Below are 17267 nucleotides of genomic sequence, written 5' to 3' on the forward strand. Positions count from 1 at the left end.
TTAAATCACAGGTGTCAAACACAAGGCCCGCGGGCCGAATCCGGTCCTCCAGGCCATTTCATGTGGCCCTTGCACCTATCCTGCAATTGCAGGAGAGCTCCAGCCCTCCTCTGGTCCTCCTCCAGACTCCTACTTTCTGCTTTCAAGCAATGCATCCAGTTTCTTCCAAGCAGCAGCATAAGGAAAGGGGGGTGCACTGTGATGTAAGTAAGGGAGAGTGGGAGACTCAACTTCTGATGGTGGGGTGGTTCCTGACATCTAATGTAAGGGGAGGGGATGCGCTGGACATCTAATCTTACAGATACAACCGGCCCTTTTTAGAACAATCATAATGCTGATGCGGCCCACAATGAAATTGAGGAAGAAAGGGAATTACCGCTCCAGATGGAAACGCTTGGTTAATCAATCGCCTCCTGGAGACCACGGGTGCTGGCAGTGCATATAGCAGAAAACAAAAAAGAATATATTTGGACAGCCGCACTCCTGGAAAAGATTCCTGAATTGTCCTTTAATGCTTCATTTCCATGGACGTTTTTACAGCCACTTTTCTGAGTGTTTTTTGCAGCTTAAAAACGGCTCTCCATGTTAGTCTATGGCCTCATGCCCACCATGATGTTTTTGAGCTGTAGATGGCTGAGCCGTTTTTAAGCTGCAAAAAAAAAAACAGGACCAGTGCGTTCTGAAGCTCCAGCGTTAGAGCTGTAAGCCTCATCCTGCGTTTCTCTCTCTATTCAAAATCAATGGTTCACTATGGGAGCCCATTGATTTGAATAGAGGTTGCACCAGAAGTCGAATCAAGATGATCTGACTTGCGGGGTGACTGGTGTGCAGAGAATCTTGAAGGGGAACCCCTCGCAAATTAAAAAAAAATTTGCGTGAGGTTCCCCCCCGGGATGAAACCAGACCCTTCAGTCTGTATGGATTTTAAGGGGAACACCTACGCTGAAAAAAACGGCTCGGGGGTTCCCCCAAAATCTATACCAGACCCTTATTCGAGCATACCACCCGGCCAGTCAGGGATGGGGATGTGTGAGCGCCCCCCCCTCTTGAGCCGTACCAGGCCGCATGCACTCAACATGGGGGGGGGGGTGGGTGCTTTGACATCACAGTCCCAGCATGCTTAGGGTGGTGACGACATTACCTGGAGCACGCTGGGACTGTGACGTCATAAGAGGCCAATATAAATCATTGCGCACCGCACACCCGGCATTACAGCGGGAGGGAGCGACGTGGCAACATCGGAAGAAAAAGGAAGAAGGCAGAAGGCGACGAGGAAGAGCGGGCTGGCCGCTGCTAGTGTAGTGGATGTGATAAAAATAGTCAAACTAAGATAATGAAATGCCTATTTCAATGCACAAACACATGCTTTATATCACATATGATCATATATATATATAACGTATGCAAATAGGTTATTGATTGCTATAGGAATAATCACATATAATCGTAATGCATAATTTACCCCTTTGCTAATATAATGTTGTATTTCAGAGATGCATCACATGGTTTATCAGAACAGGAACTCAGTCTGCAAAAAACAACTATTTTAGGACAGCTGAAAGTCCCTAAGAACCACAGAACCAGACAGATGCCAGACGCCAGGACGTCACAAGAATAATATTACATATTAATGAGAATGTTGAATATTAATGAATATTAATGAGCATGATCGTGTGTTCGGTCATGCGCTCTTGAATGTACTTGTAATCCATATAAAAACACACGGCTTGCAATAAAAAAGCAGAAGTAACGGTCTTCACCCTGAGACACAAGTCTGAGTGTAGATTATTTACGTTCTTCAGTTTGTACAAACGCTTCTTATCTAATTTGGCTCAGGAAGCAGATATCAGACACTCCGTGCACTTGGCTCGGGTCCAAAACAATTGGCGCCCAACGTGGGGCTTCGGGCTTCCTGATTCGGGCCAAGCCGATCGAGAGGGGACTGGGACGGAGACCAATGCGGACGGGTGCAGAGACTGATCACCTCTGAGAACGGTAAGACACTTTTAATTTTGTCTACTGTTCATCCCGCCCGTGGTTGGTTAGTTCCTGTTCCCGTGTCGGCTTGCCCTCGATCAGCAAAGCAGGCAGATAATATAGCTTGCCCGAGGGTCATTTATAAGAACCTGCATTGGTATCTGCAGCCTGTATTTTGTTTCCTGTTGTTTTTGTTTTGTTCTGTCAAGCTTGTGACGGCTGTTGGGAATAAGGGGATTAATTATATAATCACGGATGAGAATTGACGTGGTCAAACTCCTCCTGGGGGAATAAATAATTGTGCTGTGAAGCACGGATGACCAGGAGGGGGCGTCAGGAGAACGCATAGTTGCGTGGGGATCCCGTGAGGACTAATAATCCTATATTTCACTGCGGTTGTCACATATCTTGGTGTTTTGTTATATGTGCTGGCCTCTGATGTTTGGATGAGACAGGCAGAAAGGAATAGAGTCACAGATGCGATAACTGGCTGTGATAACGTGGTCAAACTTCTCTCAGGGTTGTTGTAAGGTATACCTGAGAAGGTGCGCACAGCTCAGGGTATCAGGTACTACTGCACAGGTGTGCACAAAGGTGTGCAGGGAAAATCCTGTGACGTTGTTCTGAGGTCTCATCTTTTAATCACATGAGCCAGGGATGTCATGTCCTGAATGTGTCTGTGGGCTACTGTTAGGAATTCATTCAGAGGGCTGGGGGCTGGTGAAAGTGATAACCCCAGGATACAGGGAAGAAATTCTTGGCCTGAAACCTTTGTTGGTAGATTTTCCAGATGTGTTGGTGTTCAGATTAAACGTGCACTACCCAGTCAGAATTGTAGTCGGTGCATCATTACCAGCAATAGAAGGTGAAGCTAGAGAGAGGGGATACTTACCTATTAGGTGCCCACTCCAGCCAGAACAGCCAGAAAAGTGTGAGGAGGGTGAAAAGGACAGAGTCAGAAGTTTGGGTTTGCCTCTGGGAGACGTAAATGACATTTAAAGGAACGCACTGTATTTAACTGCTGTATTGTTTAAGCTCGTCTGTCTGCAGCAGGCTGACACTTTCGATTTAAAAAAAAAAAAAAAAGGAGAAAGTGTACTTTTAAAAAAGAGGAAGTGACAGCGCAGAAAGATCTCAAAAGAGCACGCAGCCAAAACTTCAAACTTGTGTCCTAGACAGCCTTGTAATACAAAATCCAGAGATCTGAACGTGTATCCCTCCATTAAATAGCAATGGGACAGAAGTTAGAAAAGCCGAGGGAAGGCAGCTTAGCTTACAGCTTGGTTTTAGAGAGGGAGGGAAAAACAGCAGTTAAGAGGATAAATGAACTTGCAAAAGTATGTGACATCAACATGCACATGGGTGGGAGGTTGCAGGCAGAAGAATGGAGGGTGTTGTTAAAACGGAAAAAAGGTCTATTGTCTGATCATGGCTTATTAGCTACAGCTGAAGCCTGGTACAGAGTATCGCAAGCTGTCCAAGTAGAGGGGTGGTCAGAGCAAGAGACAAACCAACATGGATATATTGTATATGTGTATCATAAACCAGAATGTACATTTGAGTCTGGACGGCCACCACCCTATAATGGCGTCCGAGCACAGGACAGGAAACCCTGCCCCTCACTTGATCCTCCCACCAGGCACCGTCCCAAGGTACCACCTCCTTCAGCACCCATGGCACCTCCCAAGGGCAGTGGCCATCTTGCAACACCCAACACTGGTGACACAGGAAGACTCCCCATGACTGCTTCCTGTGACGGCCATATTGGTACACCCATACCTATATGCCCAGTGTTAGATCAGACCGGAGCATATTACAAGGAAGGTGTTAACCCATTAATGATGTTAGAAGATGATGAGGATGAGGCAGAGGAAAGCATTGATAGTCACTGCCACTCACCTGAGCACCAAGAAGCGTCAGTGACCAAGGGGGGCTTCGCTCCAACTGGTACCACTCCCAGTTCAGCCAGTCATGAAGACCAGGGCCCAGCTCAGATTATAGTGTCTGGAGGCCTGTCGGATGTGAACACCAAGACAACTACACTTCCATACCAGGGCCATGAACCAGTACATCCCCCCTTCAGTCACCTCACAGGGCGCTGCATGAATTCTGTATGGAATCTGACCGAGTGACATCCTCACATCTCCATCCCACTTCCACAGCAGCACGGCCTACATCCGCAGGCCTGTGGGGAGCAGCGCAAACAACCAGGGTTGGTGCTAGGTTCTCACTCCCATTGTATTCCCCTCCTCATTCACAACCGTTCTCTGAGGATACGGTGAATGTCTCAGGAGGACCCACAGGTGATTCACATGACACCATACAGTATGGCCCCCCCCCCACAAAACAGGGGACTACCTCTCCAACCACCACAACAGGGAAATTACTGGAGACTTCCACCCAGTGGGTCACAACCTCACATACCAAGGGGGGAAATGCCACCTGCACCACTAGGCGCACCCCTGATGTATGTGACCTTTAGCCCTCAACAAGCATCATCCCTTGTAACCAGTCTACCAGATCCTGAAAAACAGCCCATGCCATTTTACAGAAGAGTTGCCCAGATCCAGAAGGCATACTCCTGTGCCTGGCGGGACCTGGTAAGTCTCTGTGAAATCAAAGCAGGGGATGCTTACTGGCCAGTAATGCTAAGGTGTTTCAAAGTGGACAGTGGCATCCCTGACAATACATATGGTTCGGGATGTGAGTTTGTGACGCAGTTACAACAGTGGGCACGTGACCGCCTGGCAGACCAAGCAACAAACATCCAAGACATTACACAAGATAAGGCTGAATCAGTTGAGAAATTCCATACTAGGATGTTACAGGTGTTCACCGATTTGGGATTCAGCACACAAAACAAGGCACATACGCAGATGCTATCCTCTGCATTTGTAACAGGCCTCAGGGACACAATCCGGAAAGGCCTGCTACTATCTCGGCCAGAGTACAGAGTGTTACCTCTTGACACTCTACTACTGGTAGCAAAGGGCATAGAGTCCTCACAGGGTAATAGGAAGGCAGTCCCTCTCATGTTGACTTCTGACACACCATACCCGCCACCACAAACACGAAACCCGCGAGCCTGCTGTTACAACTGTGGAAAGCCCGGACATTTTCGGAGACAATGCCGAAGCCCGTGGAGATCCGATCGAAGACAGCCCGATCAAGGGGACCAAAGAAGAGGAGATGCTCAACACCAAGGACAAAACGTCCAGGGGAATCCCAACTCAGCACCCAATGATTGGCCTCCTCCTCCTCTGTTTGGCCATATGGATCCATAGGAATTCGGCAAGCCTGTGTCATACACTCCAACCATGATCGCAACACACAAAGATTCAGGGGGACCTCTAGCCAAGATAACACTCAGCATCGAGGGCCGGCCCACACAGTTCATTTGCGACACAGGTGCTGCCCGGTCTGTTATTCGAACGAAAGAATTACCCGATATCTCCTTCCTATCTGGCAATGACATCACGTGCGTTGGAGTGGATGGAACACCCCGAAAAAGTCCTCTAACCCGCCCCCTACGAGTTGGCAACATCCCTGACCTGCTAACAAGATTTGTGGTTTCCGACACCTGTCCCTTGAACTTACTAGGGGCTGACGTCTTATCCAGACTCCAGGCCTCAATCTCCTTCCAACCTGATGGTGGTATCCGAGTAACCTCACCACTGACTGATGAAGACACGTCAGCATTATGCTCCATTCCGCTCTTGCTGTCCCTAAACGTAGAAGACAAGACTGGAATTCCGGAAGAGGTTTTAACCCGAATACCTTCCTGCCTGTGGTCTACAGGCCCAGAAGACATCGGTCATCTAAAAGTCCCGCCTGTCATGGTCAGAATGAAGCCTGGTGCCCCTTTCCCCAGAAAACCCCAATACCCCCTCAAGCCCTCCGTGTCAGCAGCAATCACTCGCCAGATAGAGGCCCTCCTCCAGAATGGGGCTCTTATACCCTGCACAAGCCCCTGCAACACCCCACTCTTCCCAGTCAAGAAGAAAACCCCAAAAGGAGAACCTGTGAAATATCGCATGGTGCAGGACCTGCGAGCAGTGAATGAAGCCACCATACTGGAGACACCCATCGTACCCAACCCACACACCTTGCTGGCAGGAATACCACCCACGGCCAAGTACTTTACTGTGGTGGACCTAGCGAACGCCTACTTCAGTGTCCCCCTAGACCCGCGTTGTCAATTCTTATTCAGTTTCATCCACGAAAGGAAAAGCTACACCTGGACTGTAATGCCGCAAGGTGCCCAGAACTCCCCGTCCCAATTCTCCAAGGCAATGAAATTCATTCTGGACACGTGGATCAAACTCCACCCAGACGTTGTGCTTCTCGAATATGTGGATGACCTCTTGCTTTGCGCAGATACCCAAAATGAGGCTGCCACCCACTCTGAAGACCTTCTTTGTTACCTGGCTGAACAAGGCTGTAAAGCATCAAAACAGAAGATCCAGTGGTGCAAGCAAACAGTGGTCTTCCTTGGACATTGTATCTCACAAGGCGTAAGACATCTTACTCAAGAACGAATAGCTGTGATCAAAGCAATTCCGGTGCCAGTTGGCCACAAGTCTCTCCATGCTTTTCTGGGCCTAATATCTTATTGTCGTTCATGGATTCCAGAAGCATCTCTGCTAATGCAACCACTCTATGATGCTCTAAAGACTGATCCTTTCACTCTGCCACCAGAGGCCCTTACAAACTTTGAAATTCTGAAACAGATCCTGTCGTCGGCCCCTGCCCTTGGCATACCAGACTATGAAAAGAGCTTCAAGCTATTTGTCTCAGAGAGAGAAGGACACGCCACAGGAGTACTGGCCCAATCTTGTGACAACAGACTTAGACCTATCGGGTACTATTCCTGTCGATTGGATCCAGTAGCTAGGGGGGCACCCTCCTGCCTCAGAGCTGTTTTCGCAGCCCAAGCCCTTCTGGACAAAACTGCAGATCTCGTGTTGGGCCACTTCCTCATCCTTCTAGCTCCGCATGACATATCAGCCGTGCTAAACCAAGTACAACCAAAACATATGTCAGCAGCAAGACATCTCAGACTACAATGCACTTTGCTCCTCCCGGACAATATATCCCTCCTCAGATGTAACACCCTCAACCCGTCCACTCTGCTCCCGCTTTTCGAGGGGGGATACGACCCTTACGATATCTCTCACGACTGTCTTGAAATCATGAAGATGGAAACTACACACCTGCCAACAGTTAGCAGAGTGCCTCTGGACGACCCTGACCTGACTATCTATGTTGATGGATCAAGATATGCAGATCATGAAGGGAGGTACCACACCGGATATGCTGTCACTACCAGAGGCACAATCCTCCATGCCTCTGCATTGCCCCCCTCTAAGTCCGCACAAGAAGCAGAACTTCAGGCCCTAATCATGGCATGCAAGCTGGCGGAAGGGAAGAAGGCTAACATTTATACGGACTCAAGATATGCTCTTGGAGTGGCCTGTGACTATGGTGTCCTGTGGAAGAATAGGGGTTTTCTGACAGCAGTGGGTACACCTATAAAACACAGCGCAGCAGTCAGGGACCTGATTGATGCTCTGCTACTTCCTACCCAAGTGGCAGTTCTCAAGGTAAAGGCACATGGCAGACTGAACACTCAAGAAGCACAAGGTAATCACTTGGCGGACACTGCAGCAAAACATGCCGCGAAAGGTGTGCGAGAAGTTGTACGCAGAGTGGACGTCCAAAACATTCCAACACAAGAGACAGTACAAGCCAGCATGATCTTGCAGAACCCTCCTGTGGATTGGGCACGCTTGAAGGAAATGCAAGAGGCAGCAAGTGAAGAGGAAAAAGGAACATGGACGAAGAAGGGAGCCATATTGAAGGATGGACTCATGGAAGTGAATAAGAGACCATGTTTACCACGGTCCATGTTCCCAGCTGTGGTGCAGTGGGCTCATGGTGCTTCTCACCTGTCGAAGACCTTGATGAATGCTTTGATCAATTAATACTACCTGGCCCCAGGAATTACCCCACTTACCAACAACTTCTGTAAGTCATGCGTCATTTGTGCCAAGTGCAACCCAGGCAGAACGGAAAAGACACCCATGAAACATCTAGCTAAAGCTCAATATCCCTTTCAACGAATACAGATTGATCATATTCAGATGCCGAAGAGTGGCCGGTATGAATACGCTCTAGTAATCGTTGATATGTTCAGTTCCTGGCCCGAAGCGTTCCCTGTGACCAACATGACAGCGAAGACCACAGCCAAGAAGCTTCTAACGGAAATAGTGTGCAGATATGGTGTCCCAGAGGTCATAGAGAGTGATCAGGGGCCGGCTTTCACGGCCTCGTTAACCAAAGAAATATGGACAGCCCTAGGGGTCACACTTGCTTTCCACACCCCGTATCACCCTCAGAGCAGTGGGAAGGTAGAAAGATTGAATGGCACAATAAAATCCCGAATGTTGAAAATGTCTCAGGAGACAGGGATGAGCTGGCCAGATAGTCTACCCATCGCCCTGTTCAGTGTGAGATACACTCCTAAAGAGAGCCATGGTTTATCACCTTATGAAATACTGTTTGGTTCAGCCCCGAGATTAGGGTGTTATTATCCACAACAGTTACAGTTACAATCCGATGTATTAACTGATTATGTGACTGCTTTATCTCGTGAATTAACCCGAATCCATGCAAAGGTTTTCTCTTCCATTCCAGATCCTGAGTTAGATACAGGAACACACAAGCTGGTCCCCGGTGATTGGGTTCTGGTGAAGAAATTTGTGCGAAAACACCCTCTTGAACCAAGATATGACGGTCCCTTCCAGGTCCTCCTAATAACAGCTACATCTGTGAAAGTTGCAGGGAAGAATACCTGGATACACGCCTCCCACTGCAAGAAGGTCACCATACCCAAGGAAACTGATAAAGATAAATCATGATCATATATATCCTTTGTCTGTGTGGGTTGACTGGGGCACAGCATGCAGCTATTACTAAGAAAGATGGGAAGGTCATTTTTTGGTATAATTCATCTGATACCCATATAGCCACGTTTGACTTCCACCCGTGTAAGATACTCCCATGTCCTGAGCATGACAGCAGGTCAGAACGGTATGAAAAAGGTGACGGAGAGGGATATATATGTGTCACTAAAGGGTCATGGGGAAAAAATTGTGACAGTTGGGGAGCAGCAGCTTGGAACACAGGGACACCCTGGGGATATAACCCTCTGCCAGCCTATGACAGTAAAGACAGCCAGGGGGAGCCCTTGCTAACCCGTCTTACCCTCACCAAGCCAGGGCCCAGTATGACACTTGTCCTAAACATACGGAATCCGAGCCCATCCGATAAGGGAGAGTATGTGTTGGGGTGGTGGTTCGGAGGTGGTCACTGGGGTCATAGAGGGTCTTTCCGTCTAGAAGATATGTACAACAACAATGAATGGCAGCCAATCAAGAACCTGCCGCCCCCACCAAACCCCTTAAAGCCCCATGTACAGACCCTGGAGGACATGGTTGCAATAGCAGATCCTACCTTCAAGGATACAATGGAGGTTGAGACCGGCCTTTCAGAAATCAATCTCTGGCTAGAATGGATGAGATATAGCGCCAGCAGACATAATAAAACCAACTGCTATGTCTGTGGTAGTGCAAGGCCACATTTGGGTACAGTCCCATTAGTTATACCTAAAAAAGAGGAAGAGTGCTTCCTAAGCCTCTACGCTAACATTTCCACCAACCAATTAACATGTGAAAAATGGAAAAAGGAATATCCCATAGACACCAGTGCTTCAATACCTAAGATAGCTATCACCAGTGGCGGCTGGTGAAGTTTTATGATGGGGGGGCGCAATACCCCGCCCTTCCACATTTGGTCCCTCCCACTTCTCATAAGCCACACCCCTTATAGAATCCACCACTCCGTCCCCTGTATTCCACTCAATGTCAGGAGTATACAGCTCAGCGTCACAACACAGAGTATATAGCCCCAGCATCACAAATCATGGTATATAGCGCAGCCTTACAGATCGGTGCAAACAAACTAAAATATGACACTGTTAGTAATGAAGGACTCGAAATGGGCAGGAGATTACCAGAGACTGCGGACATACTGCACAAGATTACCAGAGACTGCGGACATACTGCACAGGATTACCAGAGACTGCGGACATACTGCACAAGATTACCAGAGACTGCGGACATACTGCACAGGATTACCAGAGACTGCAGGCATACTGCACAGGATTACCAGAGACTGCGGACATACTGCACAAGATTACCAGAGACTGCGGACATACTGCACAGGATTACCAGAGACTGCGGACATACTGCACATGATTACCAGAGACTGCGGACATACTGCACAAGATTACCAGAGACTGCGGACATACTGGACAAGAGTACCAGAGACTGCGGACATACTGCAGAAGATTACCAGAGACTGCGGACATACTGCGGACATACTGCACAGGATTACCAGAGACTGCGGACATACTGCACATGATTACCAGAGACTGCGGACATACTGCACAAGATTACCAGAGACTGCGGACATACTGGACAAGAGTACCAGAGACTGCGGACATACTGCACAAGATTACCAGAGACTGCGGACATACTGCACAGGATTACCAGAGACTGCGGACATACTGCACATGATTACCAGAGACTGCGGACATACTGCACAAGATTACCAGAGACTGCGGACATACTGGACAAGAGTACCAGAGACTGCGGACATACTGCGGACATACTGCAGGAGATTACCAGAGACTGCGGACATACTACACAAGATTACCAGAGACTGCGGACATACTACACAAGATTACCAGAGACTGCGGACATACTGCACAAGATTACCAGAGACTGCGGACATACTACACAAGATTACCAGAGACTGCGGACATACTACACAAGATTACCAGAGACTGCGGACATACTGCACAAGATTACCAGAGACTGCGGACATACTGCAGGAGATTACCAGAGACTGCGGACATACTACACAAGATTACCAGAGACTGCGGACATACTACACAAGATTACCAGAGACTGCGGACATACTGCACAAGATTACCAGAGACTGCGGACATACTGCAGGAGATTACCAGAGACTGCGGACATACTACACAAGATTACCAGAGACTGCGGACATACTGCACAGGATTACCAGAGACTGCAGGAATTACTTGTCCTGCGACTTGGGACTTAAATGTTGCACGACAAGTCGTACCCCATGATTTCCAATGAGAACCGTTCATATCTGTGCGACTTCAAAGTAGTCCCTGCATTACTTTGGTCCCACTTTGATGCAACTTGAGGTCCATAGACCTCCAGAATACACAGGTATTTGCTTTAAGTCACATCAAAATTGCAGTAGAATTGTGCAACTTTCAGACTGCATTAGCCTGAAAGTCGCAAGATTCTGCCACAATTTTTTGGTGCGATTTTGCAGCGACTTGAAGCAATGCCTATGTATTCTGGAGGTCTATGGACCTCAAGTCACATCAAGGTGGGACAAAAGTAATGCAGGGACTACTTCAAAGTTGCACAGATATGAACAGTTCTCATTGGAAATCATCGGGTCCAACTTATCCTGCAACTTTCCAGTCCCAAGTCGCAGGACAATTTGCAAGCGGGGGGTGCGGTGGTGTTGACGGCCGATATTTTCCCTGCACATTAAGTATAAAAAAAGTTTTTTTTTTTATAATAACTGGGGGGGGGGGGGGTGGGGTGGTCTGGTGGGGTAGTGTTACCGCCCGCTATTTGTGCTGTAATGAATTTTTACATAGAAAAGAAATGTTGTTAATAAATGGGTAAATGAATTATAAAAAAAAAAAAATTTTAATAACCGTTATTGGAAAAATCTTTTTTTTATAATTCATTTACCCATTTATTAACAACATTTATTTTCTATAAAAAAATTCATTACAGCACAAGTAACACTACAGCGGGCGGTAACACTACCCCACCAGACCACCCCCCCCCCCCCCCCGTTATTAAAAAAAAAACTTTTTTTATACTTAATGCTAAATTCAATCAAATATAAAAAATAAACTGTTAATAAGCTTAATATATTTAACTAATATTAAATAAAAAAAAACATTGATGGGGGGGGGGGGGTTGTTGCCTGGCATTATTTTCACTGAATATTAAATATTAAAAAATATTTAAAAAAAATATTAAAAAATATATAAAAAAGAAATTGGATTAAGCAGGGGGGGTGGAGGGTGGATGCCAGCCGCCGAATACTAGATAAAAAAAAAGACTTTGAATAAGCGGGGGGGGGGGTGCCGCCGAACAATCAATTGATTGAAAAAAACACTTTGAATAAGCGGGGGGGGGGGGGCAGGCCGGCCGCCGAATACTAACATACTCATACTTTGTGGAAATCGCGGGAGGGGTCGGATGCCGCCGATGTAGAGACAGGCAGGCTTACCTCGTCCACGGTCGGGCGCACTGTGTTTGAGCTGACCCGACGTCACTTCCTGTTTTTCCAGTGACGTCGGAACGAGCTCAGAGACGGGCGGGTGCACACAGACAGTGTTATGCACCCGCCCGGCCATAACTATACACTCCATCGCGCCGGAAGCAAATGGCGCGATGGAGAGCGCCACAAAGGCATATTTTTTGTGCCAATGTAGCGCCGCGTCTGCAATCCCGTGATTGCACAGACGTGGCGCTACTCCTACAGGACTGTTCCCGGCGTCCGGCGCGCGGACATAGAGCCCATAAGGCCCTTTTTTGGGAAAAAAAAAATTCTTAAAGGGACAGATTTAAAAAAAAAATTTTTTTTTTTTTACTGATTGTGGGATGGGGGGCGGCGCCCGGGCGCCCCTATGGACGGGCCGCCACTGGCTATCACCTTATACCCTGGAAACTACACTTGTTATGCTCACCATGAAGGGAGGGGTAAAAACCTAGGTAACTTCTCCAAAGGTTACTGTGCTTCTTACAGTCATGTCCCGGCCAACTTAATACAGAATCAAAGTCAATCCTTGGGGGATGTGTATTGGATATGTGGAGACATGCAAGTGAGGTCCAGATTGGAAGGACAATGGAGGGGAGAATGTGCCCTTGCAAAGGCCATCATGCCTCTGCACATCCTAACCCTAACGGAAGGTACTCACAACACACAGGGTAAGAGGACAAAAAGGGAAGCCCTTCCGGGAAGTTTTGAACCTCATGTGTATTTAGATGCCATTGGAGTTCCGAGGGGGGTCCCTGATGAATTCAAGGCCCGAGACCAGGTAAAAGCAGGTTTAGAGGCCCTAATCCCCATAATAACTGTTAGCAAAAATGTAGACTGGATAAATTATATATATTACAATCAGCAAAGGTTTGTCAATTACACGAGAGACGCATTCCAGGGAATAGCCGAACAGTTGGAGGCCGACTCTCAAATGACTTTCCAGAACCGGATGGCTCTGGATATGATATTTGCAGAGAAAGGAGGGGTTTGTACTGTGATAGACAAGATGACCAGCACCACTTGCTGTACATATATTCCAGACAACACCGGCCCGAATGGCCAAGTCACTGTAGCCCTTAAAAAGTTGAAGAATCTGTCAGTTGAACTAAAGAAAAATTCAGGCATCACAGATCCATGGGACCAATACTTCAGTTGGATGAACGGGTGGCAGAGAATTTTAACCCAAATAGGAGTAACCATACTAATCTTTCTATTTCTCCTCGCTCTGATAATTTGTTGCATACTCCCTTGTTTAAAGAAATGTATAGAGAAAGCAGTAGAACAAGGAATCCCTACGTTCGTGAACCAAGACATAGGGCTCGAGGAAGATGAGTACGAAGAACCGCACATTCCACTACAGACATTCCCAGTCTCACATCATGAATAGGCAGGATGACAGGGACAGATAGGGTAGGAGCCTTGAGGCCGCGACCTGGGTCCAGCTGCAGCGAAAGCCATCCTCACCACTAGAGGCTCTGGGGAAAACCTGCTGGAGCTTAGACTCCGCGCGCCTTGGGGTGGGGAAACTTAGATTAAAACAGGGACAGATTAAAATAGATTAAAATAGACATTTCAAGGGGGGTGCTGTAGTGGATGTGATAAAAATAGTCAAACTAAGATAATGAAATGCCTATTTCAATGCACAAACACATGCTTTATATCACATATGATCATATATATATATAACGTATGCAAATAGGTTATTGATTGCTATAGGAATAATCACATATAATCGTAATGCATAATTTACCCCTTTGCTAATATAATGTTGTATTTCAGAGATGCATCACATGGTTTATCAGAACAGGAACTCAGTCTGCAAAAAACAACTATTTTAGGACAGCTGAAAGTCCCTAAGAACCACAGAACCAGACAGATGCCAGACGCCAGGACGTCACAAGAATAATATTACATATTAATGAGAATGTTGAATATTAATGAATATTAATGAGCATGGTCGTGTGTTCGGTCATGCGCTCTTGAATGTACTTGTAATCCATATAAAAACACACGGCTTGCAATAAAAAAGCAGAAGTAACGGTCTTCACCCTGAGACACAAGTCTGAGTGTAGATTATTTACGTTCTTCAGTTTGTACAAACGCTTCTTATCTAATTTGGCTCAGGAAGCAGATATCAGACACTCCGTGCACTTGGCTCGGGTCCAAAACAATAGTAAAAGAGCTGCAAGAAGATAGCAGCGGCCAGCCCCGAAGACGGCACCGGAGAGTGGGAGAAGAACACCGGTTGTCGGGAAGAAACCCTTGTCCCCATCAACATGGGGACAAGGTGCTTTGGGGTGGGGGGGGCGCAGGAAAAATAACAGTAAAAACGCCACTTTTTTCCTGGCGTCTGTACTAGCTTTACAGCCCGTTTTTTAAAACGTCCATGGACATGAAGTCTAATGGTAAAATGGAATACACTACAATCCACAGCAAAAAAGGTGAAAACGGGATACACAGCTTCACAGATTTCTGAAAGTTCCACTGACAGATTGTCAGCTGTGTGCCTTTCTGTAAATGAGAAGCAGTCCAGTCAAGATGATGAAAGGTCAATATAATGACAAGTGACTGCCATAAAACTAGTGGTTGTGTGTGATGTCCAGCAGTCACTTGTCACACACAGAAGCATTGCTTACTTTAACCATCGGCTACAGCGCGGACCTGAAAATCCAACTGGACGTCAATTGACGTCCGCCCCTTAGGGCGCGCGCGGCGGGGAAACTCTGTGTTGGCCGTGTCCCTTGGACACAGCCAATTACAGTTCGCTGCGAACGGCCAATCAGAGTGGCCGTTTGCGATGCGATCTGTGCGGCCAATGAGAGATGATCTCATATTATATCATCTCTCATTGCCGTTTTACACAGAGACAGTGTCCGGTCTCTGGAGAGGAGACCGATCTGTGTCCCTTGTACATAGGGACATAGATCGGTCACCTCCCCCAGTCACCCCCCCCCCCTCCACCTACAGTTAGAACACAATGCAGGGAATACATTTAACCCCTTCCTCACCCCCTAGTGTTAACCCCTTCAATGCCAGTCACATTTATACTGTAATTAGTGCATATTTATAGCACTGATCGCAGTATAAATGTGAATGGTGTCAAAAGTGTCCGATGTGTCCGCCATAACGTCGCAGTCCCAATAAAAATCGCAGATCGCCGCCATTTCTAGTAAAAAAATAAAAAATAATAATTTGCTTATTGCAATTTTAATTTTTTTTACCAGAAATATGTAGAAGAATACGTATCGGCCTAAACTGAGAAAAAAAGTGTTTTTTTTTTTAAATTGGGATATTTATTATAGCAACAAGTAAAAAATATTGTATTTTTTTCAAAATTGTCGCTCTTTTTTGTTTATAGCGCAAAAAATAAAAACTGCACAGGCGATCAAATACCACCAAAAGAAAGCTCTACTTGTGGGGAAAAAAAGGACGTCAATTTTGTTTGGGAGCCACGTCGCACGACCGCGCAATTGTTAGTTAAAGCGATGCAGTGCCGAAAGCTGAAATTTCACCTGGGCAGGAGGGGGGTATATGTGCCCAGTAAGCAAGTGGTTAAGGTAACAAACTTCCCAATAATGTCTTTCTATTCGGCAAAACATATGATGGATCAAGAGCTTTCACAGAACTCCTAAATCCCTTGTCATCTACTGAAAAGGGTTGTAAATCCAGAGCAATCATTTTAACCAACAACTCATCCACTTCGCTCTGTCTGATGGGGCCGGTTGGTGCGCTCACATACCTCATAATCAGACTTTGCCTAGACCGGTGTACAAAGGTACCAATTCCAGATGTGGTGGATGATTCACATGCGATGACGGTATCACCGGAGGTTGAAGGCCTTGATGTGCATTCACCTGAGGCTGATGCAGATTCTGATGGGCCCTTTTGTCTCACTTGCATAAGCAATGCAGTTGGATGTTTGCTTTGAAGATGTCGTCTAAAATGTAAAGTTGATCCTCTTTGCCCTGAGAAAATCTTCTTACAAATCTTGCATTTTGCCTTCTGTGGACCAGCTTACTCAAAATGAATCCATATATTGCTTCTCTTTCTTGAATCCATCCTGACTGGTAAAGGTCACTTGCAGCTATCCTTTGTGGGGTGTGGTTGTTTATGAAAACATATGGAAAGTTTAACCCCTTCAGACTGCAACCAATTGCCCAAGTTTTGAAGTTAAGAAAAACCCTAGAACTTCAGCTGTATTTTTGTTCAACCATTACCTACCATTTTCACATTAAGTACACCCACTTTTAGGCTGGGTTCACACTAGTGCGATGCCAGACATCACATGTGATTCGCACTGCATTGCGGTGCACATCACATGTAGGGTTGCCACCTTTTCTTCAAGCCAAACCCGAACATTTTTGTGTCGTACGGGAATTTTTTTTGTAGTATACAGTTTTAGGGCACTTTCACACAGGCTCCACTTTGCTCAGCGGGGATCGCTTTGTCGATCCCCGCTGAGCAGGCAGATGACAGGTCTGTCTCTGCACACTGTAGGACTTTTCAAACCGCATTGCACCCACAGCGCAGTGGTGTGAAACATCCCATTGCAGAGTAAAAACGCAGGAAAAACACATCAGTGTGAAAGGGGCCTTAGGCTACTTTCACACTGGTGATTAGCACTGGTGCAAAATTGTAACAGTTCCTGATGTCGCTCTCATCGGCTAGGTGTGGCTCCTGGCCCTCTTCATTTTATTGACATTTTGCCAGTCCAGCGTCCAGTAGTGATCAGCACAGGTAATCATTGGCCAGGCACGGCAGTGTAGCCTTTTGGCTTCATGCCAGGAACCCTACTGCACATGCACGAGGCCCGCTCATCTCTCCTACTGACCCAGCGG

The 17267-nt window shown here is 46.8% G+C and overlaps 1 long non-coding RNA gene across 1 annotated transcript; it reads left to right on the top strand.

The window, feature by feature from the left end:
• Positions 1 to 1361: 1361 nt before the first annotated feature.
• Positions 1362 to 14605, top strand: LOC120919178. The gene is made up of 2 exons (XR_005744526.1): positions 1362 to 1995; positions 14209 to 14605. It is a non-coding gene; the product is annotated as an uncharacterized LOC120919178 (long non-coding RNA).
• Positions 14606 to 17267: the final 2662 nt, after the last annotated feature.

The sequence above is a fragment of the Rana temporaria genome, chromosome 12 (assembly GCF_905171775.1).
Source record: "Rana temporaria chromosome 12, aRanTem1.1, whole genome shotgun sequence".
Lineage (NCBI taxonomy): Eukaryota > Metazoa > Chordata > Amphibia > Anura > Ranidae > Rana > Rana temporaria.